Raw genomic sequence first — 26661 nt, 5'->3', positions numbered from 1 at the left:
TAGCTTGTTAAAATAATATTTTAATTATTAGATTTACCTGACTATTACATTGTAAAACATATGGTAAAATTAATTTAAGACCAGTAGATAAGGCAATATTGTGAAATTAATTTAAGACACTTAAGACGCAGGTACCTTGAAGAGGTATCTATGGTACAAATAAGGATAACATAGTTAGTATATTTACTTTGATCTTCCTCTTGAAGATGATCACTTGGTGATCAAAACACGTGTCGAGGTGTTAAAATAACGGTTTGGTGTTGAGAAAAATCTCTAGTATTATTCAGCTTTTTTGAGTTTTTCCACCTTTTACAATACTTTACATAGTGTAGGAAAGGCAAACTTTTCAAACTATTTTTTACAAAGTGAAATGAAGTATTCATCAGAAACAATTTAACAATTTTGTACAAAGTTGGATCAATTTCATTTCTCGCGTGGGGAGTTTTTGACAAAAAAAGCGAAACGGTAAAAACGCCATGACCTGAAGATAGAAATTCAATAACAGTTAGACATATGTTCAATAAATTTGAAAACATTTGAAATCAAATATTAATAAAAATGCGTAGATAAACCAATGCGTGGCATGTAGAGACGTTTGAGAAATCTTTCTCATAATGATTCAATGAATAATTTCCAATACATGTTATTTTATAAATAATTATGAGTCAATCTTGTTCTGTTATCACCATTTATTGATGGTTCGGAAAACATATGAACCGTTATACATGCAACACATAACATTATAAATTTATATACAAGTTAAATTTCGATTTTCAAGTGTATCTATTTTAAACATGACCATTCGAACAGAGAGAGTGATACAAATTCAACATCATTTCATTCATATGATATCTGAAATACGGAAAATTACAAAATGAAATATATTGGTGAATGGAACTGGACAATAAAACATGAGTTTTTGGTGAAGGTTGTCTAATAAATGTTTTTCTTCGCTCGTTGCACAATTCAACTTTGAATAATTGCATTTATATTAAACATATAAGATGTACCTATACTTTGAAGATACGCAATTGAAAATATTAAGTTCGTTAAACCACAGCTACTTTGGCTGAATTTTCTGAAATTATACGTATATGATTTTGTATGATTTTGTTGGATTTATATTTTGAAAGTATCCGCCATCAGATTAATTTTCCTTGTGAAAATTCTAAAACAATTTATCAACGCGAAATAACAATTTTTTTTCAAATTCTTCTCTTCTTCTCTTCTCCTTCTTGGAAGAAAGCAATATATTTTAACGATGTGTAGATCATGCCAAGAAGTACCTTACTTTCAAACAAAAACTGGAAAAAACATCCCTCGAAACAGCTACTTTCAAATAAACATTGAATTACACAAAATAAAAAATACTTTCCAAAGCTATTATTTATAGAAAATCAAATTTTGAAGAACATGTAGGTAATTTGAAAATTTGGCTTTTAAGAATTTATCTCTCAAGAATTCTATTTTAAAATTCCGTAGTTACAAATGCTTCATCCTGTATTGTTGGTATTATCTGAAAGGCATGATAAGTTTCAATTTGTGAAGATGATAAAGCTGCACATAAAAAGTCAAAACTTCTCAAAGTGGTGTCAAAGAAATAGTCTTATGGTCAATGCAGAAAAAACAGTATTGGTACAGTTTTCTCCAAGAAAATACACATTACTATAAATATCACGAATATATACCCTTCAGAATCCACGAAGTTTTTAGGAGTTCAAATCGACCACTCATTGAATTGGCAATTTCAAGTCGATTACATGAGTAAATATTTACAGGGTCTTTGTTGCTCGGAAACGAATAATTCGTATGCTTCACAATCTACGTCATACTGATTCATGTAGGCCTGTTTTCAAGCAAAGGAAGATATTAACAGTACCCTATCTTTATATTTATAACTGTCTGCTTTTTGTGAAAAAACGCGAACTCGAATTAGAAACTCCCAATGTCATAATTACGCAACAAGAAACGGGAATTTAATCAAACTACAACAACATCGTACAAAATTATTCGAAAAGACGCCATCTCTAGCAGGTTCCAAATTTTTCAATTGTCTACCTTTCGATATAAAAAGTGTAGCATCAATTTCAGTATTCAAACGGAGAATCAGAGACTATGTTGTAGATGGTTGTTTTTACAATATGAATGAATATTTTGAATATCCACATTCGCCAATCAACATCTAATATCATATCCGGCATTACTTATTTCAACTATTACATACATGTATAAACACTTTTGATTGTTTATTTCAAACAAGCACTCTCATGTGTTAAATTTATGTATTTTGTAATACTGATGTACTAATGTTTATTTTTCATGTTTTTTACCATTGACGACTCCTATATCATTGTGGAGTGATCATTTTAAGAAATAAAGATATTGTAAATCATTAGCCAACAATTATAGAAGGTTCACCCAATTTATTTCAACATGCACTGGTGAAAACAATATATGTAAAACGCTTTCTTGAGAATATTATGTAAATACCTTCACTCCCTGATTTATCCATGATGAATTTACTTTGACAACCACCAAAATTTTGCTATCGATAACAAAAATCAACAGTTTCAAAAAACCTCTTTTGGTTTGGTATACTGAATAATAAATTAACAGGTCCGTTTTCATAAAATTAGATTATAGTGCTTGAAAAAATTATTCTCTTTCTCCGTTGACCGGCTGTCGTCCTTTATACAAATGTCAACTATTAGAAGTCTACACTAAGCGAGTTGAACATAACCTAGGTCTTACCTTCATCATAAAAAGCCTTGTTAAAAAAAATACTTGTAAATTCTTGAATTCTGGTAAAAATCTTCACAAATTTGGTTGGCAGTTATTTAGAAATATGAAGAAACAAATTTCGATTTAAAAAAAGTCATACCAAAGTAGTTTTAGCTTCCTTATATATGATTTTGATTATGTAGGTAGGTACTGAGACTCGACACAAAATACAAAGTAAATATATTCACAATAAAGATGAATTCAATCACCAATTCATGTATATTGAGTACTTGAATTTTTGTTTGTAGAATTTACTGTACTTTATCAATACATGTATCATGTATTTCGAAGAAACTGCACTGGGTTGTAATTCTACATTTTTTAATCCTACTTTCAATCGCAAGTGACACCTATGAGGAAATAGCGCAACTAAACACTTCATAAAAATCCACCAGATTCAAAAGTATCAAAATAATTATCTGGGTAACCAGTGGATATACAAAAATAAATAAATGATCTCTGAACGTGATGAACAGCCTTTGTTATTTTTAGTTGAAAAATGAAATTGATAACGTTGACTTTTTGCCACTAGCTCATGTACAGTTGATATAAAAGACGCTTTGGCATTCGCCACTTTTTCCACGGATGTATCATTCTGTTATGAGAGCAAAACTATTTTCTATTTGTCAAAATTAGCAAATAAAACTAAATTAATGTTATATGTGTATTGATTATTCTATCTTCTCTAACAACGTTTTTATTATTCTCCTTTGTCTGCCATCTAGTATTGAAGGCATGAAGTAGCAACTGGAATCTTCACAGAATTCTTTGTCGTTAAAAGTCAGTAATTTAGATTTCAGGTATTGAAGAAAAAGTTGAAAAAATAATAATTTAAAGTTGTATCTTAACTTTTGATGTTACTCTTGCATTCGAACATATAGTTTTTGATTAATTCAGTGGCGAATACAAGAATGGGGATTAGAAGCCATCTCCCCAGACGAATCATCAGTCTATCCAATGGTGTCTCCATGAAAAAATAGATGTATTTTTAGAAAATTCACAAAATTTCTGAAAAATATACCATCATTTTATTGTTACTTCAGTAGAATTCCCAGTTTTTGTAAGCGGAAATGTCAAAAGCCACCGAATTTGTAATAATCCAAAAATTGAAACAAATAATATTTTCGCTTCATATACCTATCGATGATTATGATGATGATGATGATCTTTATTGTTTTAAATTTCAAAGTTGTGTAAAGCAAATGAAACAAGTTTACAATAATTTGATAAAAATCCTGATATTTTAGGTCGCGAAATATATTACGTGGGTGACTGACGAACTAATGCTTGCCGGATACTCAATCTGGATTCAGAAAAGAACACAGCTGCGCGACAGTCCTTCTGAATGTGACAGATCGTATCTTCCAGGCAACCGACTCTTAGACTCGTTCTCTTAGACTAGACTTAGACTAGTTCTCTTAGACTATTCGAAAGCTTTCGGTACCCTAAATCATTCTGCTCTGAAACATATTCTACGATATATTGGACTCTCAGAAGATTCTGTTATATTTTTTGATAGCTATCTAAGTGATCGAAAGCAACAAGTTGTACTCAATACTAGGGTTTCTCAAACAAGAGAACCGATATGTGGGGTTCCACAGGGATCCATTTTGGGACCCATTCTCTATGTAATTTTCACAGCGTTTTTCAAAAATGTTGTCTCGCATTGTTATCTACAAATGTATGCGGATTATACTCAGGTGATGTATTCCTTCCACCCTTCAGACATAGTGAATGGTTGTCAGCAAATTAACGAAGACCTTGACAGCATTTTCAAAATATCCAAAGATCATTCTCTCTCATTGAATCCAAACAAATCTAAGGCAATGCTGTTCGGGAGGCGAAAAGCCAGACTTCTTCACCAAAAAAATGTTTGTGTTATTATCAATAACATTCCTGTAAAGTTTTGTGGTATGATGAAGAATCTTGGGCTCAGGATAGATCACTGAGGGGATCACTGTCTCTCTCTTATGGGTGTTTGACAGTCCCCCGGTGCAGACCACACGGTACCCACCCAGTAAAGTTATCGGTCAACCACCCAATCCCGCATCTGCGGGTAACAGGCGTTGGCCGGTTTCAAGCTGGATGTGTGGGAGAGGTGTCCCGCAAGAGCCCTCGGCGGTTCCTCATCCAACGCTGGAAAGGTAACTTTCCTGACATGAGTGTCCCTCGGGGTAACGTAAGGGTATGCGGTGCAGACCACACGGCGTACACCCAAAAGTTGTTGATGGACCGCCCTATCCCGCACCTACACGGGTAATGGGCGCGACATCTTCGACATGTGATGTGTGGTAGAGGATGCTCGTGAGAGTCCTCGACGGTTACTCATCAAACGTTGGAAAGGGAACTTTCCTAACATGAGTTCTAGGTGAGTGCCCGCTCGCGGCTGGAGGCTAGCGAGCCTCATCTCCAACTGGCGTTGGCCTCTTAGGGGCAGCGGCTCCACTAGCGGGTAAAGGGATACGGGGATGCGGTAATCCATTCATGGGTGCATTGCAGCCCCATACCGAGCCATACCGGGACGGTACCGCCCCTCACCCCACACCAACAGGATTTCGCAGGGCTTCCTATCTCTCACCGAACCCGGAATTGCTTCCTTACATCTACTTAGTGTGGCTAATCAAGAGACAGGACCATCGGCAGCGTTCGACCGAACGTTCGTACAAGTTAACTAAGCTCTTCTTTCGCCAGAGAGTGCTCGCGTCGCACACCTGCCCCCGCCAACCATGCCAAATCAATTGGGAATATGGTCCCGGAAGTGGCCGGTCGGGGTCCTAAGCTCGGATACTAGTAGCTCCGACCAACCGGGGTCCGACACCTCAAGCGTCTGCCTTGGTGCCCTCCAAGACTAGACTCGGATACTAGAGCCCGGAAGGACCGCGAGCCCCGACACCTCGAACGCTCGGATCCGTACAGAAGCAGGCGAGGATCACGGAACAGCATAAGCCGTCCAGTGCCTCGGTATGGGGCTGCAATGCACCCATGAATGGATTACCGCATCCCCGTATCCCTTTACACGATAGTGGAGCCGCTGCCCCTAAGAGGCCAACGCCAGTTGGAGATGAGGCTCGCTAGCCTCCAGCCGCGAGCGGGCACTCACCTCTCCCCTAGAACTCATGTTAGGAAAGTTCCCTTTCCAACGTTTGATGAGTAACCGTCGAGGACTCTTTCGAGCATCCTCTGTTTGGATCTCGAGCAACTTTAAATTTGAATCCTAAAAAAATTATTTGCGTGTCTCTAGTTCTTTCTATCTTCACTTATTGCGATACGGTCCATAGCTCTTGTCTTACGACAACATCTTCGCGAAAAATCCAGAAAAACCGGAGACTATTGTCTCCGCTTCATCTATGGTATTGGTAGGCGTCAACCTATCAGTCATAAGCTACAAGAAGTCGGGTGGCTAAATATGAAATCTCGCCAAAAACTTCACAGCTCCACCTTATAACATAAACATACATACACACTCCCTCCTAACTTTATAGAAAGATTGTGTTACGCAATGAAGTTCACAATCTCAATATAAGATCGAAAGGTACTATAACACCACCAATCTAAAATCATCATTGTTTGAGAAAGGTTTTTCCTATAATATATCGACCAATTACAATGCTATTCCAAATGATTTTAAGAATATGAAACTCTCCTCCTTTCGAAAACATTTGTTTGAATTTATGAAATTCTCTAATATCTAGAAAGCGGTTATTTGAATCAGCACATATACCTATAGTTTTACTCAATTTTCATTAGTTGTCTGCGATCTTTTGTTTCTTTGTTCTGTTTGTCCAAAGATTGAGTGGAAGACCATCTTTGTGCATTCCATGCGCTCAAGATGAACTCCGCCTTTTCAATTTGCATAGGAAATGTTGTAGCGTATTTGATAGATTTAATTTTTTTTGTATTCCTGTGTTCTACTGAATAAAGAATATTATTATCATTATCATTAATTTACAACATTCCGTTTGGATATTTATTATTTCTGAGTCAAATACATAATTGAGATTTCGGAAATGTCCATCCAAAACATTACTTCTCAGACAGCTATGACTTGTTTTGTTCTTTATCATAATGAAACATTTGTACGGAGGTGATTTTCATTGTATATTAACTACAATATATTTAAGTATTTATTTTTGAACTATAGAAAAAGTTCAACAAATGAAAATTCATTTAAGAACATATACCAATTGTTTATATATATACCATTAATTTATCAATATTTCATACTCGTTTTTTGGGAAAAAAGGTTTTGGCCTTCTACTTCTCCATCTTCATACAAAAAAATGTGGAATGGAAAAAAACTATCAATTCCAAAATATTTCATTTACAAAGATGTGCATGCAAAGGAGTGACTTTTAGACACAATTTTCCCATTCTATTCCTCTATAAGGTAAGGTTAGGTTGGGTCAAAAGTGAGTGGGTCTATTCGACACTCCATCGCAACCCGCAAGGGTTTATTGTGGCCACACATATTTTCACTCGACCAAATAAATCCAGCTTCTTAACGAAGTCGATTAGTTTTTATGGTAAGTGATGTTTCAGGTCAGATGGTGGAAGTACGGCTCTGCCAAACTCTGAAAACCTGATTCGCTCTGCTGTTTCATCATTTTCCGAACAGAGGCGACACACACTGTCATTCGATAGTCCAAGTCTCTGCATATGATGATTCAAATGACAGTGATCTGTAAGAAGGTCTGTTAGACATCGTAGTTCATCCCTACTGTAGTTCAACAACTATTTGGTATCAAGCTTCAAGGTTCTGGTCCGATGTATTTTGTATTTGTATTTTGTAAATTTCTGCTTGAAAAACAGTCGCATAGGTTCCTAGGCAGTTTGATATCTCTGTCCTGGGCCTGCGACTGAAAACAATTGCTCCTCCATAAGTGATCATCGGTCTGAAATTCTTCAACCCCAAGTTTTACCACAAATCCTTCGATATGCGTCCATAGTGACAGTCTGGGTTTGTGTAAAACTCTTTCCAAGTGAGCGTTCCAAGTGAGTTTTTCATCAATAACAATGCCAAAATACTTCACCTCCGTTCACTATATTTATCTCCATAAATTACTCAATCATAATTTATTATTTTTCTTTCATTCTATTGAAATAGCCAAAAAAATTATAAAATCTTCTGTGTCTCCTCAAAAACGACTTCTATAACTTGTTACGTTCTTTATAATGATGAAAGATTTGCACAAATTAAAATTTCATAATTTATTCATTGCAACAAACATTTTCACTCATTTATCTAGATCTAGAATATTATACCTCCTCTCTCAAGAATCCCCCTCAGGGGGCTATTAATTTCTATCCAGAAGAGTCATTTTTCTAATTGTGTACACGATTTTGATAGTCTGTAACATCAGAGGAAGGTTGGACACTTACTTGCCTCTGTTCTTTCGATACTTTCACAGAAAGTGTTTGATTATAGCTGCTCAGCTTTTCGATGTAGGTTTAGTTCATCTCGAACCACAGTTTTAAAATGCGCTTTCGAAGAGGCACCGATCTAGGTGCATCTTTAGCATTTATCTGCTATGTTTGTCAATCCTGATTGGCAAAATTTGCTGACAAAGAAATCAGATGTGCAATGTCTGTTTTTGATATTCAAAATGGCAACTGACGAAGTTGAATAATGGCGAAGGCGTCGGTAATGAAAGCGTTACTATTTTGGCGAAGGAACATTGGCGAGATCAAATTTTTCGAGCGTTATAAAAAACTATGTGATGGAGTCGGCTGACACTTGATGAAAATCCATTATGTATTCGAAAAACACTTTACACGCAATCAAGCGTTTCTTGATAATATTATAACAAACTGAATAATCAGTGAGGTGGTCATGCAATGGCAGAATTATTGACTAATAACCTTCTAAAAGTGAATGGAAAATTACTTTTGAATACAGCCGGCGTTTAAAGCTATTTCCACGCCAAACAGCACAAAAGTTGATAATATACTACTTTGAATAGTGAATTAATGAACTATGGGAATGTTTAGTTACAAGGTTAATGACCAAATACGCTAAACACACTTTCAGATTATATATTCATATGCATGACTTTTTGAGATAATGTGTATATGATTTCTATACTTTCAACAAATGGTTATAGTTTTACACCGATATTCAAATTCTGAAATTTGAATCCTGCAACAAATTTTATTGGTTTTATATTTTTGCTTAGGTTTTCTCAAAATAATTTCTCGTATTTCCTCGTAAACTCAGCTCAATCGATCAAAACGTGTTCAATCCCATAATTTCAAAAAGTTTGCTTTTAAAGAAATGCTTTCGTGAGTATAATAAAGATAAAATACCGCGACGGTAGACCAAATTATTACAAAATCAAGTTATTCGATTAGCAAAATTTGAATTCTCACACATTATTTTCGATTAAACGTGTTGACCTTCGGACCTTATTATTATAATTTTTTTTCACCGTAATGTGCGCTGGTCAGGCCCTATCCCCCAAAGCCCCGATACATTCGGGAGGGCGCGCCAGCATTATCAACCAATGACCACTCCCCATACCGTAGGGTAAGTGATCATTGGGTCCGAGAATCATGTGCCCTGAGCAAGCGTAGTGAGCCAAGAATGACAGAGTTCTGCATCTGTGCGGCTGAGATTTCTGCCTTAGTGCGGCAAGCCGGTATGATTTTAAGATTCGAGAGTAGAGAGGACATCATTCCACCAAGGACTTCAACAACCATCTTGATAGAGTGATCTGGATAGAGTCTGCGGAGTTCGAAGAGAAAATATCGATATTTAATCCGTTTTTCCTCCTCTTTTCTGACGATATTCGTCTCGCCAGGGGCTGAAAACTCCACGACAAATATCGTTTTGCTCTGGTGGTCGAGAAGAGCCACATCAGGCCTATTAGCTTGTATGAGCTTGAGGGTGGGGAACAAATAGTTCCAATAAATTCGGCACTTCTCGTTCCCCACAACGGATTCAATATCCACCGGAGCGTAGGGCAACACCGGTGTCTCGTCAATACCGTAAGAGTGCCGTAGATGGTAATGTAGCACTCTTAGGGCTGCGTTATGTCGATGGATATAGGCCGACACCGCATATGCTGGACATGCTGATAGCAAGTGCATTAGGGTCTCGGGCGCCTCGCGGCAGGCCCTGCACCTTGTGTAAGGAACCTCTCTACCCATCACGCACTGCGGTAGACTAAGGTGTTAAACACACCATCCTGGCAAGCCATGATAAACCCCTCAGTTTCCGACTTCAGCCCACTCGACCTGAGAAAAGCGAAGGTCAGGCGCTTTAATAAGCCAAGGTCTCCAATGTTATTGAAGAAAACCCCATGCAGTGGCTTATCCTTGTGTTTCCGCAGAAGTAAGGTGATCTCTGCGGCTTTCATCTGAGCTTTTTGCTGAACAGGTTTCAACTCGGTGACAGAGTTGTGGTCACCTAGTTCAGTGTCGAAAACTATACCGAGTTCATCAGCAGCTCGGGCAGCTGCCCTAAAGAGAAATGCTCCAATTCCTACTCTCTCATGGTCATGGACCATGCAGAGAAGAGGATCCGAACTCCTGACGACTTTACAGGCTGTATCCAGCACCATTCTGTCATGTAGATACTCCAAACTCAAAAGTCCACGGCCTCCCTGTTGTCGGGGGAAGTACAACCATGGAACGGACGATTTGGGGTGCAAACTTCTATAGAGATGCATCATTTTTCGGGTCTTTACGTCGAGTTGATACAGCTCCTCCCGAGTCCACTTCACTACTCCAAACGAGTAGAGTAAGATTGGAACGGCAAGCATATTTGTTGCAGCAATTTTGTTCTTCCCCGACAGTTCCGATGACCAGATTTGTCGAAGTTTGTGCTGATACTTGTCGCGGAGTGAGTTTTTCACTGCTGTTACCTGTTGTGAGTGGCGTTGTTCCACCCCGAGGTAAGTATACGTCTCTCCGGCATCCAGATGGTATAAGATGCTTCCATCTAAGAGCTGCACATCCTCTCCGTAGTCCTCGCATCGTCCTCTTTTGAGATGGACCATTGCACATTTGTCTATCCCGAATTTCATACCGATAACATGCGTGTACTCTTACACCACCCTCAAGGACTATTATTATTATTATTATTAACAATTTATGTATCATTACCATGAAATTTTCAATTGTTTGTAGTTTTATTCAGAACAAATCTAATATTTCACTCTGAATAAATTTTTAAAGCCGTTCTTTCTTGTCCAAACCTTCAAAAGTAATCATATCATCAGGTCCTATGAATTGTTTAATAAAATGTATGATGTAATTGATAGTTGTACAATGGTCACGTTCAAATGATTTCATTCTGAAAGCTACTTTTGCTGTAGCAAAAGTAAAAAAAAAACCTTGCTGGTTGAACGTAATGAAATGTAAGAAAATAAAGAGTTCACATATATTGAAGGGTTTAATTTTCTTGGCCACCAAAATTCTTTTACATTTTTATTTTTGGTAAGATTTTTCTAGTATTGGGCGAAGGGAACATCGATATCACGATTAAAGGAACCAAGCGACATTTTTGTGAGTTCATGGCACTATACGACAAATAAGTACTCTCGGGTCATATTTCTGAACAGAACCAAGTGCCAGATCTGTATCAATGCTTGAAAAATGACCTTGCACTGGGACCTAAGTGGATCATTGCAGATACAGAATAAATCAGAAAGGATTCAAACGCCTGGTTTCGATTAGATATTCAACCAAACGAGTAGCAATGTCACTTGGATTCCTTTTTGTGACTTGGTTCTTGGTTCTCTTCTGATCATTATTCTCTTCCTAGTAATACTGTCGATTAGTTTCGTTCATGATCATTCATGAAGGAATGCACAATTTTTTTACGTTTGCACTTGTCTGGGATTGTATTCGTAAGTCAATAATATATTCACCGATCTATAGTAGATGAATGATTATTATCATTAACGGTAACCAGTGTTTTATCGACAGTGTATTGATGGTATTTTCTGGTAGATGGTAGATTCTGATGCAGAAAAAAGGGAAGAACCCGAAATTAAAGATATCGAAAGGGTAAGTGAATTTTACTTGATGAGACACTCAATAATTAGGAAGAACTATTTGATATCGAAAATATGCAATATGTATCCGAATTCAGAAGTAGAAGATGCAGATAATGTTGACTACATTCCAATGTTCGGAAATGAACTTGAAGATGATGGAAACATAATGGAAACTGCAACAGAACGGCCAAAGAAGGAAAGGAAACAAAATTTGTATTGTAAGCTTCAATACAGCAATAAAAACTATTACACACATTCTGGAAAACCTGTTGATTCAAAACATTCTATTGAGAATTACGAATGTCCATGCAAGAAGAGGTTTTATTCACTTTTTTCAGACGATGACAGAATAAATATCTATGATGAATGTTATAAACTAGCCAAATATAATTCACAAACTTCGTTCGTTGCAGTCAATATTGGAGAAGAATACATTAAATGGAAAATAGTTAAAAATTCTGGGAAAAGATCTCATACTAGGTTCAATCATTTAAAAAACCCGACTATGTGCAAACTTTTTTTTGAAGAAACCTCAAGGATTTATTTTTAGAGAATCAACACTGCTGTGTAAAAATTGAGAGAAGGAAGCATCAGAGAAAGAAGAGGTAAGCAACAGGGGAAAAAAACAAATTGACAGATGCAGTTGTCGAAACCGTAATAAAACATATTAGAAAATTTCCAACGTACAAGTCCCATTACTGTAGAGCCACAACCCAAAGTTCATACTTAGGGTACAATATAACGGAACGGAAGATGTACGAGTTGTTTTTACAGGAAAATTTTAATTTAAAGCTTTCTTTCACAATTTTCACGAAATTTTCAATATGCGAAAAAAGGCATTGGTTGAAGACACATGTAGCGTATGCGATAGATTTAAGGCACCCAAAAGGCACAAAACACGAAAGAAGCACACGAGAACCATCTGCGAGAAGCTGAAAATGCCAGACAGAAATTGAAGCCAGATATGAAAGAAGCGAAAAAATCCCTGATCTTGAGACGTTGACTTACGGCATGGAAAAAACTCTACCACTGACCAATATTCCCAAAAACTTATTTATCTATGAAAGGAATCTCTGGCTGTACAATGAAGATGTCCAGTGTGGAAAAAATTGATATTGCTTCGTATGAAACCAACTTCCTGGGCGAGGGGAGCGGAGGAAATAATCGCAATATTAAGACAGTTTTAATGATGAAAACAATTCTCACCAATCATCAAACTTTAGAACCAGTTTATTTCAAGTGTCTAGTACCGGGCCCCAGCTTTCTACCAAATGATTAAAATTTTTCGTTTATTGAAAAAGCAATAAAGATGTATCAAACGGTTTATATTAGCAATGATTATATAAACATAATGAAGTATTGCTGACATAAAAAAACATTAACTGTAACAGAAATGAAGAAAGGAGATTTTTATCTAAGACCAAAACAATGAAAAAGTTGGCTCAAAACCAGAGTTATAAAAATAACAAAAGGATAGCCTCTCAGTATCTTTTTTGAATATATTCATAACAATAATGATAAATTCAAAGAAATCAAGATTCAGAAGAATATGAGAAAAACGCAATCAATTTCAATACAAATCTAGAAATGCTTTGGCCAGAAGGAAAGACAATTTCAACAAAAAAACTAACAGATTTTAAGGCATCAACGCCTTTTATTCCGGCGGATGCAAAATAATTCTATAGAAATTTGAAGGGAGCAGAATTTGAAGATGACTTGGAGAGATTTGGTCCAGATTTGGACTTCTATAATGAGGTTGGGGAGGAAAATAACAATGATTAAAAATTTCAATTGGAAACATTTTTGCATTAAACTCAATTTTAGTTCAGTTAATAGTTTTGTTTTAGTTAAAATAAGTATTTTATAACAACTGACGTGTCATTTTCATTTTGTGCAGCATCTTTCTTAGTGAGAAATGGATTCAAGCTTATTTATTAGAAAGGAACTAAGCGACAAAAGTCTTAAAATTAATTGAAAATTCGTATTTTGAGACCTCTTCTTTCAGAAATTTAGTAAATTGATTTATTCACATCATTCATAAATAAATGTTGTCATTTGAAGGTAATTAAGTAACTTGAGTTCTCTAAACTACGCAGATGTCGCTTGATGCCCTGCTGATAAGCATGATCCGATTCTACTCTGGTTTGGAGAAATGATCGACATGGGATTGCTTATTTTTCCAAGAATTATTAATAAGCTTGTTGGATTGGGGTTCACTTAAATATTATATATTTTTTGACATTATTCTATTCTTTTTGAAAAATGTATGGTAAAAACAAGTATGATATCATCAACTCGAACAAGTAAAGAGACGCTACCGAAAAAATTAAATTTACAACTTATTATTTTAATATATAACACTCGATTCTATTGTTTGATTGGATATTGAAAATGAAGGTAGACTAAATTGATATTTTAGGGTTTTTCAATCTTCCACAAGCTGAAATGAATTTGGATCAACAAAAAATCTGATCAACTGTAATGAAAGGCAAACTGAAATGTTCACCCTGAAAAAAAATATGTACGCAGTCTGTTCAAAAAATGAGGTGAATTTCCATTTTCGTCAAGGAATATTATTCAACAATTTGTATTTTGTCCCCTTCGAAGTGGTTTTCCTCTGATAAAATCCACTTGTACCAGGGTTTTCTCCAATTCTCGAAGCAGTTTTGATATGCATTTTTGTATGTGTTTGAGCTCACTTGGCGATTTGGATTTTATCGCCTCAATCTTCGCAAAACGCCGTCCTTTTATGGATCTTTTCAATCTTGGTAACACCTAAAAGTCGCAGGGGGGCAGATTTGGTGAATACGGTGGCTGAGGTAAGATTACGGTGTTGTTTTTGGCCATAAAAAGCAGGTGCATTATTGTGATGCAAAAGCCTTGAATTATTTTTCCACAATACCGGATGTTTTCTTCGTATTGCTCCTTGCAAGCGGCGGCTCATAACTTAATTGACCGTACAATCGTGTACCGACATCCACAGCAACTTCTCTAATAGTAATTCGACTACTCCCCATAACAATTTTCTTCACTTTGTCAACATCTTCATTAGTTGATTGATATGCGGGGGCGTGATATGCTTATACCACTTGTGAACATTTTTCTGACCCAGAGTACAATCACCGTATGTCACTGTCAACACTTCAAGTGTTCTTTATGCACTTAATTCCAATTTTCACACAAAATTTGATTTACATTCTTTGATCAAAACACGCAAAACATTCTTAACTTGTATCCCTCTCACCAACAAACTAAAAATGCTAAACAGCTAAAACTTGAATATATTGTAACAAGTCAATTTAAATAGAACACATCTAGATGAACATAACTTCATGATGTTGTGACACTGTTTCTTTCATTATGTAATACCACTTGGATATCTTCGTATTTTCCAACATCTCTTTGAACGCCGGACAACCATCTATATTACTTAAAACTCCATAAACAGCCAAATCGGCAAGATTGGGGTGTTCACCACCCATGAACATACCACCTTTAGCATTGATAGATCTGGTCCATGTGCTTGCTGCATTCATCATATAAAGACTGTCTCACATAATGTTAGAGGTTTATGCCTTTTCTTCAGTGTTTTGGCAATCAGCCACATTGCGGAGGCGTCAACGTATATAATGAGATATCTTTCCCAAATCGGACAATTTCGTTCCCATTCTCCAACCTCTGAAAACCAGTTGAAGGCTTGCTTCTTCTCTGGTTTGATATACATTTGGATACAGAGTGTGGACTAAAACACTATCTGCCTATTTCCGCCATTTCCTTTCCTCTTTGCTATCAATCTCATTCATCCCCTGAAGTCTTTGATTGCTCAGCATTAAAATATATCCATTGATAATTTCATTTTTCATTGAACCGTTCTCTTCCACATACTTGATTATGGGAATACACTTGGCTATTTCAGGAATATTTTTGTCGGAGTCTTTCAAATACGATGCCAGAGCAAATATTATCATCGTGCTATCATTAAGAGGCTGATATCCTTCTTTAGTTTTGGCAACTGAAATAGGCACTTTTTTGTAGGGTGACCATTTTATCGATTGTCAAAGAACGGGATTAACTTCGACAATATCGTATGATATGCCTTAGTAATCAAAAAAAGCTCTTACTTTACAGCAGAAAGGACACGTTTGCTATTGAAATAGGGTAAGGTGTAGACTACTGCAATCTGTCACTATCCTGATAGATTTAGTGAGTTTTATATCTGGTAATTTTTTAAGTAATGGAAAAGTTACTTCTTCATTAAGTATATGGGCTCTGGGTTTGTTCAACGCCTACAGTAAGACCTGTTGGGCATGTTCTAAACACTCTTTTTCTTAGGTTTTCTGTTTTGGGTTTTGTTACATAATGTCGATGTTTTACTAGGTTTAAAAAATCTCATTCATTTAGTGACTGCGGGGTATTCTGGAAGATGGAGGCAATTGTTTTATTTACGGGTATTTTCTTGCATATTGAAGATATTTTGGAAATTGTTCAATAGAAACCACCTTTTTCACTTCATCACGTCAACAAAATACAAAATACGATATTGAAAACTGTGAACATGTATTCGATGCGAGTGGAGCAACTAGATTTCAAAATTTATTCAATATTTCAATTGCCCCTCCCGCACAAAAAAGAAACAGTGACTCCATTCAAAGGTTAACATGCTTTTGCACTCAATTGAAAGTAAATGAAAAATCACTCATTCTCATCACAAAAGCAAACAAAGAGTTACTTTTGAATGTTTTCTACCATAGCTCGGCAAATTTGTGAGAAACGCATTCTGGCAACCTTGAGAAATGCATAAAAATAAGTGTCCTGACAATTGCCAAAATACATTCACATAAATTCACAGGGAACTTAACGTCACCTTACCGAAGATAAAAAATTCCTCCCTCGTTGAAAAATACATTATGAAAGAGTTGAGCGCTTGCATTTGTTGAGTTAACGATCAGAGTGACCTCCACCTCTCGAATCGGGACTTCTGAAACATATAATTGTTGAACGGTTATCCTTTTACGAGAATTATATGACGGGCTTTAAAGTTGTATACGTGCTTCTCAAAGTCCTCATTGCATTTCCTTGTTCCTGTTAGGTTTTACATTTCAGCCACGAGTCTTGATTTCAGTAAGATTCGTGACTTGAAATGATCAACAAGCGTAAACGATAAAATTAGATTTTATGTGTTTTGCGTGATTGCGGGATTGAGTTGAACGCGTGCCTCGGCTAAAAGTGAATATTGAACTTGGTGAGAAATATATCGCGATTTTATCGTGTTATTTAGGTATGAAATCAACAATACATTTTTTCAAAAATTATATCTATAGGCACCCAAATCAAACTTCAAACTTAGGCAAGACCTCTACTTATGATTTTCATGAATCTTATTGAAACGTATTCAAGTAACACTCTATTATGAGATTTTCACTGAACAATTTACAAAACCGCAACAAGTATTTCACCCTCAATAACTTCCTCAGGCGTGTTCACACCTCTTTTCGGGCGTGTACGAACACGTGCTGGTTTTTTTTCCTTTTTTTTAAAGACAAAACACAAGCACTACAGGAAAATTCTTGAGGCACTCTAAGAGCGGTGCCTGTGCGAACGTAGTGATTCACATTGGATTTGAAACGCTGGAGATTGAAGCCATTTGTAAGAACGTTCTCAGGAAGTTTATTCCACTCGAGCACAGTTCTCCAAATGAAAGAGTTCTTAAACAGTAAAGTTCGAGGTGTATTGAGTTAAATCTCAAAACGATGAGCAGTCACAGTCCGTCGCGTATTTCTGATATGTACCGCTCTTAGTGGAGTCAAATGTGTCACTTGAACACTTCTCTTGACAAATCTCCAACCTTTCTTCGATGTTGCAGGCTATCAAGGTTGCAAGTGATGTTCGCGTCTCCAATCAGGCAGATGGCTTCAGGGTATGTTTGGGGGCGGAGCTGCATACATAAGAACAATACTCCAAAGAAGGTCTGGTCTGAGCTTCATAAAGTATCAAAAGTTGCTGAGGTGTGTACAGTTTCCTGGTTCGGAACAGTGTTCCAAGCTTTTGGGAAGCGGCTTTTGCAATTTCAGCGACATGATTGTGCCAAGACATATTAGTGTCCATTTTAATCTCCAACAAGTTCATCCAAGCAGAAAGCGGAATTGACATTATTATATCCGGTTCGGAGACATTTATCTCTTTGGAGAAAACCGATGCCTGATTTTTTGGGGAATTGAATTGAACCTGATTACGTTCAACCCAATTCGAGATTACTTCTAGATCCTCATTAAAATATGCAACCTCCTGCTACCGGTGAAGATGTGCATCCCCATCAGATGCAATAAAATTTTACTTACAAAAAAGAATTTCAATCTCCAGGTGTATTTCTAGAAATTTCGGGTGAAAATACTTGTTTTCTTCTCTGCATGACTTTTTTGGATAAGTTTGAAAGAAAATTCTCTCCATTCTTGCAAAAAAAGTAATTCATGTTTGCGATAGGAACACATCTGACCACGTTGAAATGGCCATTCATATCTGAAAGAAACTTCTGTATGTTCACTTTGAACTGTAATGAAAAAATTATAGATTATTCTGACATGTCAACTCGCTAATACGTAAAGCTTATGGATTCTTAAAAAAACTTTATTCGAACAGACATTTTCTCAGTCGAAACATGAAAGTCGTTTTATGCGATAGTTTCATTTTATCCATATTCGACTATTGCGATATCGTCTATGGCCCTTGTCTCGATCAAATTACGTCATCAAGAATACAGAGAGTTCAAAATGCATGTACGAGATTGACTTTTGGTTTGAAAATCAGATTGGGTGGCGGAAAATGTTTAACAGAAGAGAATTACATCTGGCTAACTTCGTTCATAACCTCAGAATAAAACGGCAACTTCAATATCTCCTGAAGAAATTATACAGGCGCGATACACATGATAGAAGCCTCAGAAGTCGAAATGAATATTCTATCCCACGGCATGAATCCAAAAAGTTTGAACGAACCTTACCTTATCAGGCCGTTACTATCGATAATAATATCGAAGAAAGTATGAAACAGCTTCCTTCATTATCTTTCAAGTATACAGGGTGTTTATTAAACATGCGGCACATAATGTGGTGAAAATCAAACAAATTTTATATTATTTGATTTAATTTGATATTGATGGGAAAGAAAGTTTTTGGCTTTCTACTACTCCATCTTGATACAAAAAAAAAGGATGAGGGAATCTTCCAAAGAAAGGAAGGAAGTAATCGATTTGAAAATAAGTAACCCTATACATGGATGTGTAGATCATGCAAAGAAGTAACTTTCAGACACAAACTGAAAGAAAGTCCTCCTGTAACAGCTACTTTCATATAAACACAAAATTATACAAAAGAAAACGGTAAATTTTCGTTATGTGGACACCCGGCGATTTTGAAAAAATTTTTGATTGTACTTAGGTACGTATTTTGATGCGTAGATTACGAATCCGAAAGAAAAAAGCGGCGCTCTCCCTTATTCAAAAAGTTACGGCCCTACAAAGTTCAGAAAAGAGCAACTTTTCAGCCTTCTTTTTCACTAAATAAACTATTTAAAAACACAAGCATTTATTCACTAGGTCACCTTTACACCTTATTCCTCCTTCTTTAACACTTTTCACTTCAATAATCAACATTTTTCTTATAAAAATGTTAAAAAATGTACGGAGCTGCTTTTTGGTTACATATCACTGTATTTTACGTTTTTAAGATTAATGATATGGTTGGTACGACTGATGCAGTCCATATTCCTGAAGTAATTCAAATGTTTTTTACCTTCATTCTTTAGATCGTAAATTGGTTTTTGGTGGTGTATTACGAATTTGAAATAGTAGGCGACGGCAAATACCAACTGTTTTTTTCTGAAATGTCACTAGTAACTAACCTAAAAATAGAATAATGTCACCAGGAGAAGCATTCGTTTTTAAATTAAGTTTTTTATAAGAAAATGTTGATTATTGAACTGAAAAGTGTTAAAGAAGGAGGAATAAGGTGTAAAGGTGACCTAGTGAATAAATGCTTGTGTTTTTAAATAGTTTATTTAGTGAAAAAGAAGGCTGAAAAGTTGCCCTTTTCTGAACTTTGAAGGGCCGTAACTTTCTGAATAAGGGAGAGCGCCGCTTTTTTCTTTCGGATTCGTAATCAACGCATCAAAATACGTAAGTACAGTCAAAAATTTTTTCAAAATCGCCGGGTGTCCACATAACGAAAATTTACCAAGAAAACATTCTTTCGAAACAAATACTTTTATATGAACACTGAATTATACAGAAGATACTTTTCTATACTCAGTTTGTATTCCAAACATTCGTTATGGAATAAGAATCAGATATCATTCACATGAGTTCTACTTTAAATGAATGGTAACAAATTGCACTTACATAGAACACTGTTTCGCCTTAAGACACTTGCTCTAAGGCTCTTCAGTACCAAATTGTGGATAACATTATAGAAAATACACACACTTCATTCATGAATTACGATTTTTAATGTCACGGAATAAGCTTGATCTGCTTATGTTATCGATGACATCGTAATGACATTCATTCACCTATTTGATTTAATCCCAACCAAGAGGAATCTTATTTGAATTGAAGGGGTTATATTTTTAGGAGTGATTAATTTTTGGGAAAGAAAGTTTTTGACTTTCTACTACTCCATCTTGATACAAAAAAAAGAATGAGGGAATCTTCCAAAGAAAGGAAGAAAGTAATCAATTTGAATTGATTTTTGATTATCATCTTATCTGCTGTTTGAATTGAATCCATTCTAAATAATATTATTCGTCATGTACTAACAATTTAGGCTGTTTTACGAATAATACAATTCCACTTATTGCACACGGTATGGGTTAATAGTTCAAAAACAAACAAAAATATTTAATTCTACGTCAGTTCCAAAGATTCCAAAGTGAAAATTTCATTCACAACATAATCAATTATAAATTGAAAGGGGTAAATTTTTAGGAAAGATAAATTTTTGTGAACGAAAGGTCTTGACTTTCTACTCCTTCATCTTTTCACCTTCATCTTTCTCCCAAAAAAAGGAAGAAAGTAAGTAATCAATTTCAAAAAAATAACTCCATACAAAGATGTCCAGATCATGCAAAGAAGCAACTATCAGACATAAACTGGAAGAAAAACCCTCTTAAAACCCTTTCTAAACAAATACTTTCATATGAACACTGTATCACACAAAAAACACTTTTCCCTATTCAGTTTGTATTCCAAACATTCGTTATTGAAAATTCGCACATTTTTCAGTATAAATATGGGAAAGTAGAAAGCCAAAACATTTCTTCAAAATAAAATCTTCAACCAATTAGCCCATAAAACAAAAATCTCTTACAGACAGGAAAAATATGTCAGATATATCATTGCTGTACAAAATATTCAATGATCCTGTCGATTGTCTGAAGTTGATAACAAATTTTTAATTGAATACACCTTGAAGAAACTTGCGGGATCCTGATTTTTTTGCTACCATATTTAGAAAAACCAATTCAGGTAAAAACTTTCTTTTATGCAGAATTGTTATATTCTTCAATTAACTATTGGATTGAATGGTATTGAAAAACTGAGGTTACCTTTCCTTAGAATTAAAAACTATCTATTTTATTAGTAATCGGTTCATCGTAAACTGTTTACCCAATTATTTCACAAACCAGGGTCGATAATTTTTGAAACCAAAAAAAATTACAGTAGGATGAAAAAAATAGGAGGGAAGTATGATAAAAATTAAAGGAAAAATAAATTACGGGCTATCTGAGTTCGGTAAGTGGGAGCGGGTGAGTTTTTGAGAGTAAAAAATGGTCCTATGGAAAAAAGTTGAATAGCAAAATTGTAGGCAATAAAAAGATCTACAACTTTTATATACACAGTTTGCTCAGATAAGCTCAAAATGTATGTGAAAAATTCAAATAACCAAATATTTGGTTTTAATTTTCATCTTTTTCAAAAAAAATTTTTGTTATTAAATTTGGTGAAAACTTACCTTTCCTATGTTCTCAATATTATTATTTGATTTGAAATATTTATCGTTTCATCTTATTTTGACTGAATATCAAAAAAGCACTCTATTTTCAATCGAAAATTCTCGCGATAAAATATCAGCTTTTTTCAAAAAGTCGGTGTGCTTTTTGTTCGTTGAAATCTCTACTTTCTGATGGTGTGGAAAAATACACATTTCTATAGTAAATGTTCTCAGAAAATGCAAAGAATGGAAAAAACTCTAATTCGAAAATTATTTTGCATCGTTATGTACATTTTAATCAAAAAAATGTGATTGCTGCAATTTTATACAGTTAAAAAGTTTATTTATCAAATTATCATTACATTCATGTCATAGAAAATCTCATAAAATACAAATTTGCATGTAAATCGTTAAACCATGTTTTCGACAGCCACTGTTGCAACCAATTTCACAGCTGCAGCAAATAGTTTTGAGCAATACTTCCGGAATTAATTTCATTTCTGTAAATTTGGGCAAAACGCCACGTTGATGTTTTGCTTTCAGCCTCAATCTGTTGCTATCAGCTTGTTACCCAACCAAGTTTGAAGCTGATAATATGCCCTGTAACACTGTTGTTCTGATGCTCCTTCTGTGGGGGAGAGGTTGGCCAAAATTAAAGATGATTTAATTTTTGCCAATTGGTATTTTTGAAATCTTAATTGATTCAGTGTTGATTTTTCATTTTTATATTCATGAATAGAGATAATTGCATCTTTCTTATAAAAATATTGGCCAAATTTGACAAATTTTCAGCGTCTAACAATGAATTTAAGATACTTTTCTTTCCATTTCTGGCAAATCCAGATGTTGTATCGCAACCGGAAAAACAGTGCAAAAATGCAACAATATTTTTGAAGGATTCATCTTTGAAACTATTAGACGTGAAAAATAGATCTTTACATTTCCAGAACCTGGTTTAAGAAAATAAATGTCATAATTATTTGAATTCAATTGATTTAAAAGAACCAAAAGATCAATATCTTGACCCACAAGAATGACAGTTTTATTACTATCTCTGGCAATTTCTTTCGAGGTCTTAATTATGTAAGCATCTTCTTCTACTTGTTTATAGGAAAATCTATAAACTTTTCATTTAAGTTTTCATTATTTTGTCCTTGTTTATCTCATGAGATAAAAATGTTTCTTGCAAATATGATATTTTTGTATGGTTTTAATAATCAAACTCTGAAACCAATGCACAAAATTTTTTATACCCCAGACTATCTCAAATTCTATTCTAGCTGAAAATTCCTTGACTCTTCCATCAAACAATAAAAGTCAAACATCAAAACATTCAGTGCCTGAGAACCAGTACAAATGAACTAGAAATATTTTTGATGGATTATGATATACATTTCTTATGCCTCACCGAACATTGGTTCTGTGAAGATGAACTGAATGTTATTAATAGTTATAAATTAATATTTAGTTTTTGTCGTGAAGAAGGTAGACATGGTGGTGCTGCTATTTACTGCAAGGATTTTATTGAAGGTCATTCGAGAAAAGTTATTTGTGACTTATCAATCACAAACAATTTTGAGTGTGCTGGTGCTGAATTTCATCTGGACAATTCTATATACCTTTTAGTATGTATATATCGCCCCCCAAATGGTGATTTTTTTAGACATTGTTCTCTTTACTTTCCTTACTTGGCTTGTTCATTATAGCTGGCGACTTTAATTAATTTGAATTTTATGGTAGAATCAAAAGATAAGTCTGAATTGTTAGATATCTTGTTAGATATCAAAAAATTTCAATTTCATTTATAAAAGACTATTTTCAGAAAATACTATTGACAATTTCATATCCGAAATAGGACGACTCACTTGGTATCAGGTTTTTAGTGAAGCTGATACTGATACTCTTTCTTTCCAACCAAAAAAATCAAAAAGAATCCAATGAAAAACAAAAAGTGGATGTTAAATGAAGAAATCAGAAAGATGAAAGAAAAAGTAAGCACCTTGCAAGTAATGGCTCTTGGTAATGAACAATTCAAAAATATATACAATGAATACAGGAAGTCATACAGACCACCTTTGAATCAATCAAAAAGTGACTATTTCAAAAATATGATTGAAGAAAGTGACACAAATCAAGAACCACCTGGAATGTGATAAATACCCTCAACAACAAGGCAGGAAATAGCAACACTGTTTTACCTAATACTCATGGGGACGGAGTGAATCTAGCGAATGATTTTAATGTCCATTTTGTAAAATCTGCACCAGCTATCGAGAGTTTTCATAACAGGGAAAATCCTACTCCGAGCAAAACAAACCACAACTCGATATTCCTTCATCCAGTGAGTGAAGAAGAAATAATCCAATCCAGGTATGAACTCTAAAATAAAATGAGCAGTGGTATAGACAATGTGCCATCAAAAATTCTAAAAAAGTGTATTCCGTCCTTATTACCAGTTCTCTGTCACATTTTTAATGATTGCCTGGTATCTGGTACCTATCCGGATCAAATGAAACTGGCCTTAGTTATCCCCATTTATAACCTCCTGAGACCCGACGCTCGCAGTTGAGGCCGATTTACCTGAAATTCTAATATAAGGTCTCATTCAGTATCAAAATAATTTCGTTATTTTTCAAAAATTTTTATTTTATCCCTAAGTACAAAAAAAAACAAACGTCCATTATGATGAACAAACAGGACATAGTGACGAAAATATCAGCGTCTGTGATAGTCTCTGAAACAATTTGCTGTTATACAGAGGAACACATGACAATATTCGCAAAAAAACTTTGTTTTTGCTCTGCAGCATGTATTTTTTCAGCGGGCTGAATTTTTGAGATCTCCAGCCAAATTTGGAAAATGCTCAATTTTCCTTTTGGTACCAGTTGTTGGTAGCAGGGCCATATCTGGTTACTTGTTGAGGAATTGGGCTACTTCAAGAATAATTTTCCGTTGAGTCTTCCAAAAGGTATTTTGCCACCAAATTTTTGGAATCAAGAAACTTCATGATTGTTTTCGCACTATCACCAAGTTGCTGTCTATCATCTCGGTACTGAATCCAGGCATTGGCAATACCCAAATCAAATAAATGTATGATTATTTTCACGGTCCATTTTTTCGTGCGAATACTCATTCTGTAATAGCTGATCATCCTATCAATGAGATCAATGCCACCCATAAAACTGTTGTATGCCCTCACGATATTTGGTCTTTTTATGGTGAGATAACGGGATTCTTTCTTGGATCATCTACGGCATTCATCTTGTGGTTCAGTTCCTAAAGCGATTGATGCGAGAAATACAGAGTTTATATCGTACCAATGTTCGTACTACATTCACTTTGCCATCATTTCGAACAGTTAGTACCGAAGAACCCCTACCCAACCGCGACATAACTTTCTCGGCCGTCAAATGCACTGCTGCAGGTATTCTTGATTTCATTATCGTTCCCGTCAACACAATTTTTTTAGCGAGCATGTGTTCAAGAAGTGGTATTGTTGTGAAGTACTTATCAACGAAAATGTGTGAACCTTCCACCAGTGTTTTGGATAACCTAATAACTGCTGATTGCCCAACACCCAAATTATCAATTTCGGTGTCCAACATTGTATGTTTTCCCTGATAGATTTCCAAATCCAGAATCAGACCTTTTAGAGTTGTACAAACGAAATTTTTCAATCAATTTTTGGTTTGCCCCTCACAAATTGTTTCATTTGACAAACTCCTGTAAAAGGAATTTGTTCATCAATCGCCACATTTTTGTATCTTGGTAAAGAAAGATATCCATTTCTGATGCGATCTATTATCAGACGAATTTTATAAAATGTATTTTTCTGTTTATCTACATGAAATACATTTGCATCAACAATGACCTTTAAATTAGCTCTGATTGCGAATAATCTATCTCGTGTCATGGCATTGGCCACGGAATTAACTTTTGTAGCTTCAGCCCAGTACATTCTCACCTGGGCATATTTCAAACAAGACATCAATACCGATATTCCAAAAAATTTTGTAACTTCCCTCATGGTGAGATTCATTGCTTTCCTTTTGTCTTCCAAAAATCTCAAATTTGTACAGTCACAGATATTTTGAAAATCAGTATCGTCAAAATATAATTTGATGTAGTTTTCAATTTTGAAATCTATTCGATCTTCACATGTACTGAGGATTTCTTGATCCACAAAATCTGGTGCCGTAAACTGCTCAGATTTCTTCCAAGCCATTCGCAGAGTACCTGATTTTTGTGCTCGATTTTTTTTTGAACGTTCACCAGAAGCTCATTGTCAGAATCCGACCAGCTTTCTGAATCTTAACTTTCATTTTCTTCACTCACTGCATTGGGAATTTCCACCTCCATGTCATGCCCATCTTCATCATCTGACATTCCCTCAATTTCGGAATCATCTGCATCCAAGCACTCCACAATATTATCATCGTCGGTACCGACGTCCATTAAAACGGACAAGCTGTATTTGTTATTGCCATCCAATAAAAAAAGAACTAAAAGGGTAATTATCAATTTTGGCCACATACATCAACTAATAACTATACACTCAAAAATGATAGTACCATTAGCAAAAAGTATTTATTTACCTCCAAATGTTTTTTTTTCTGCCTAATGCCATTTTAACCTCAACACTAAATTGGTTCAGTCACGTTCAAACTGGCGCGATTCGTCTGTAATTCAGAAGATGCTTTTATTTGCATGTCCATTACGATGTACTGTGGGACTCACATCGCTTTGTTTGTTATTTAAATAGTGAGAGGCGAAAAACTCGATGTCCATCTTGATGGACATTGGGTTTCAGGAGGATAAAAAAGGTGAACAAAATGACATGAATAATTACAGACCAATAAGTTTATTAACAACTTTCTCCAAACTATTTGAAGTTATTA

The 26661-nt window shown here is 35.3% G+C and overlaps 1 pseudogene; it reads right to left on the bottom strand.

Annotated features, from left to right (window-relative positions):
• Nucleotides 1–15094: 15094 nt before the first annotated feature.
• On the bottom strand, nucleotides 15095–26218 carry LOC111509418 (prostaglandin E synthase 2-like; annotated as a pseudogene).
• Nucleotides 26219–26661: the final 443 nt, after the last annotated feature.

Source organism: Leptinotarsa decemlineata, unplaced genomic scaffold, assembly GCF_025532065.1.
Source record: "Leptinotarsa decemlineata unplaced genomic scaffold, Ldec_3_MD MMD2_tig00000026_RagTag_RagTag, whole genome shotgun sequence".
In the NCBI taxonomy this organism is placed as follows: Eukaryota; Metazoa; Arthropoda; class Insecta; order Coleoptera; family Chrysomelidae; genus Leptinotarsa; species Leptinotarsa decemlineata.
The sequence above is the reverse complement of the archived record's forward strand: the minus strand, read 5'-3'. Positions and strand labels throughout refer to the sequence as shown.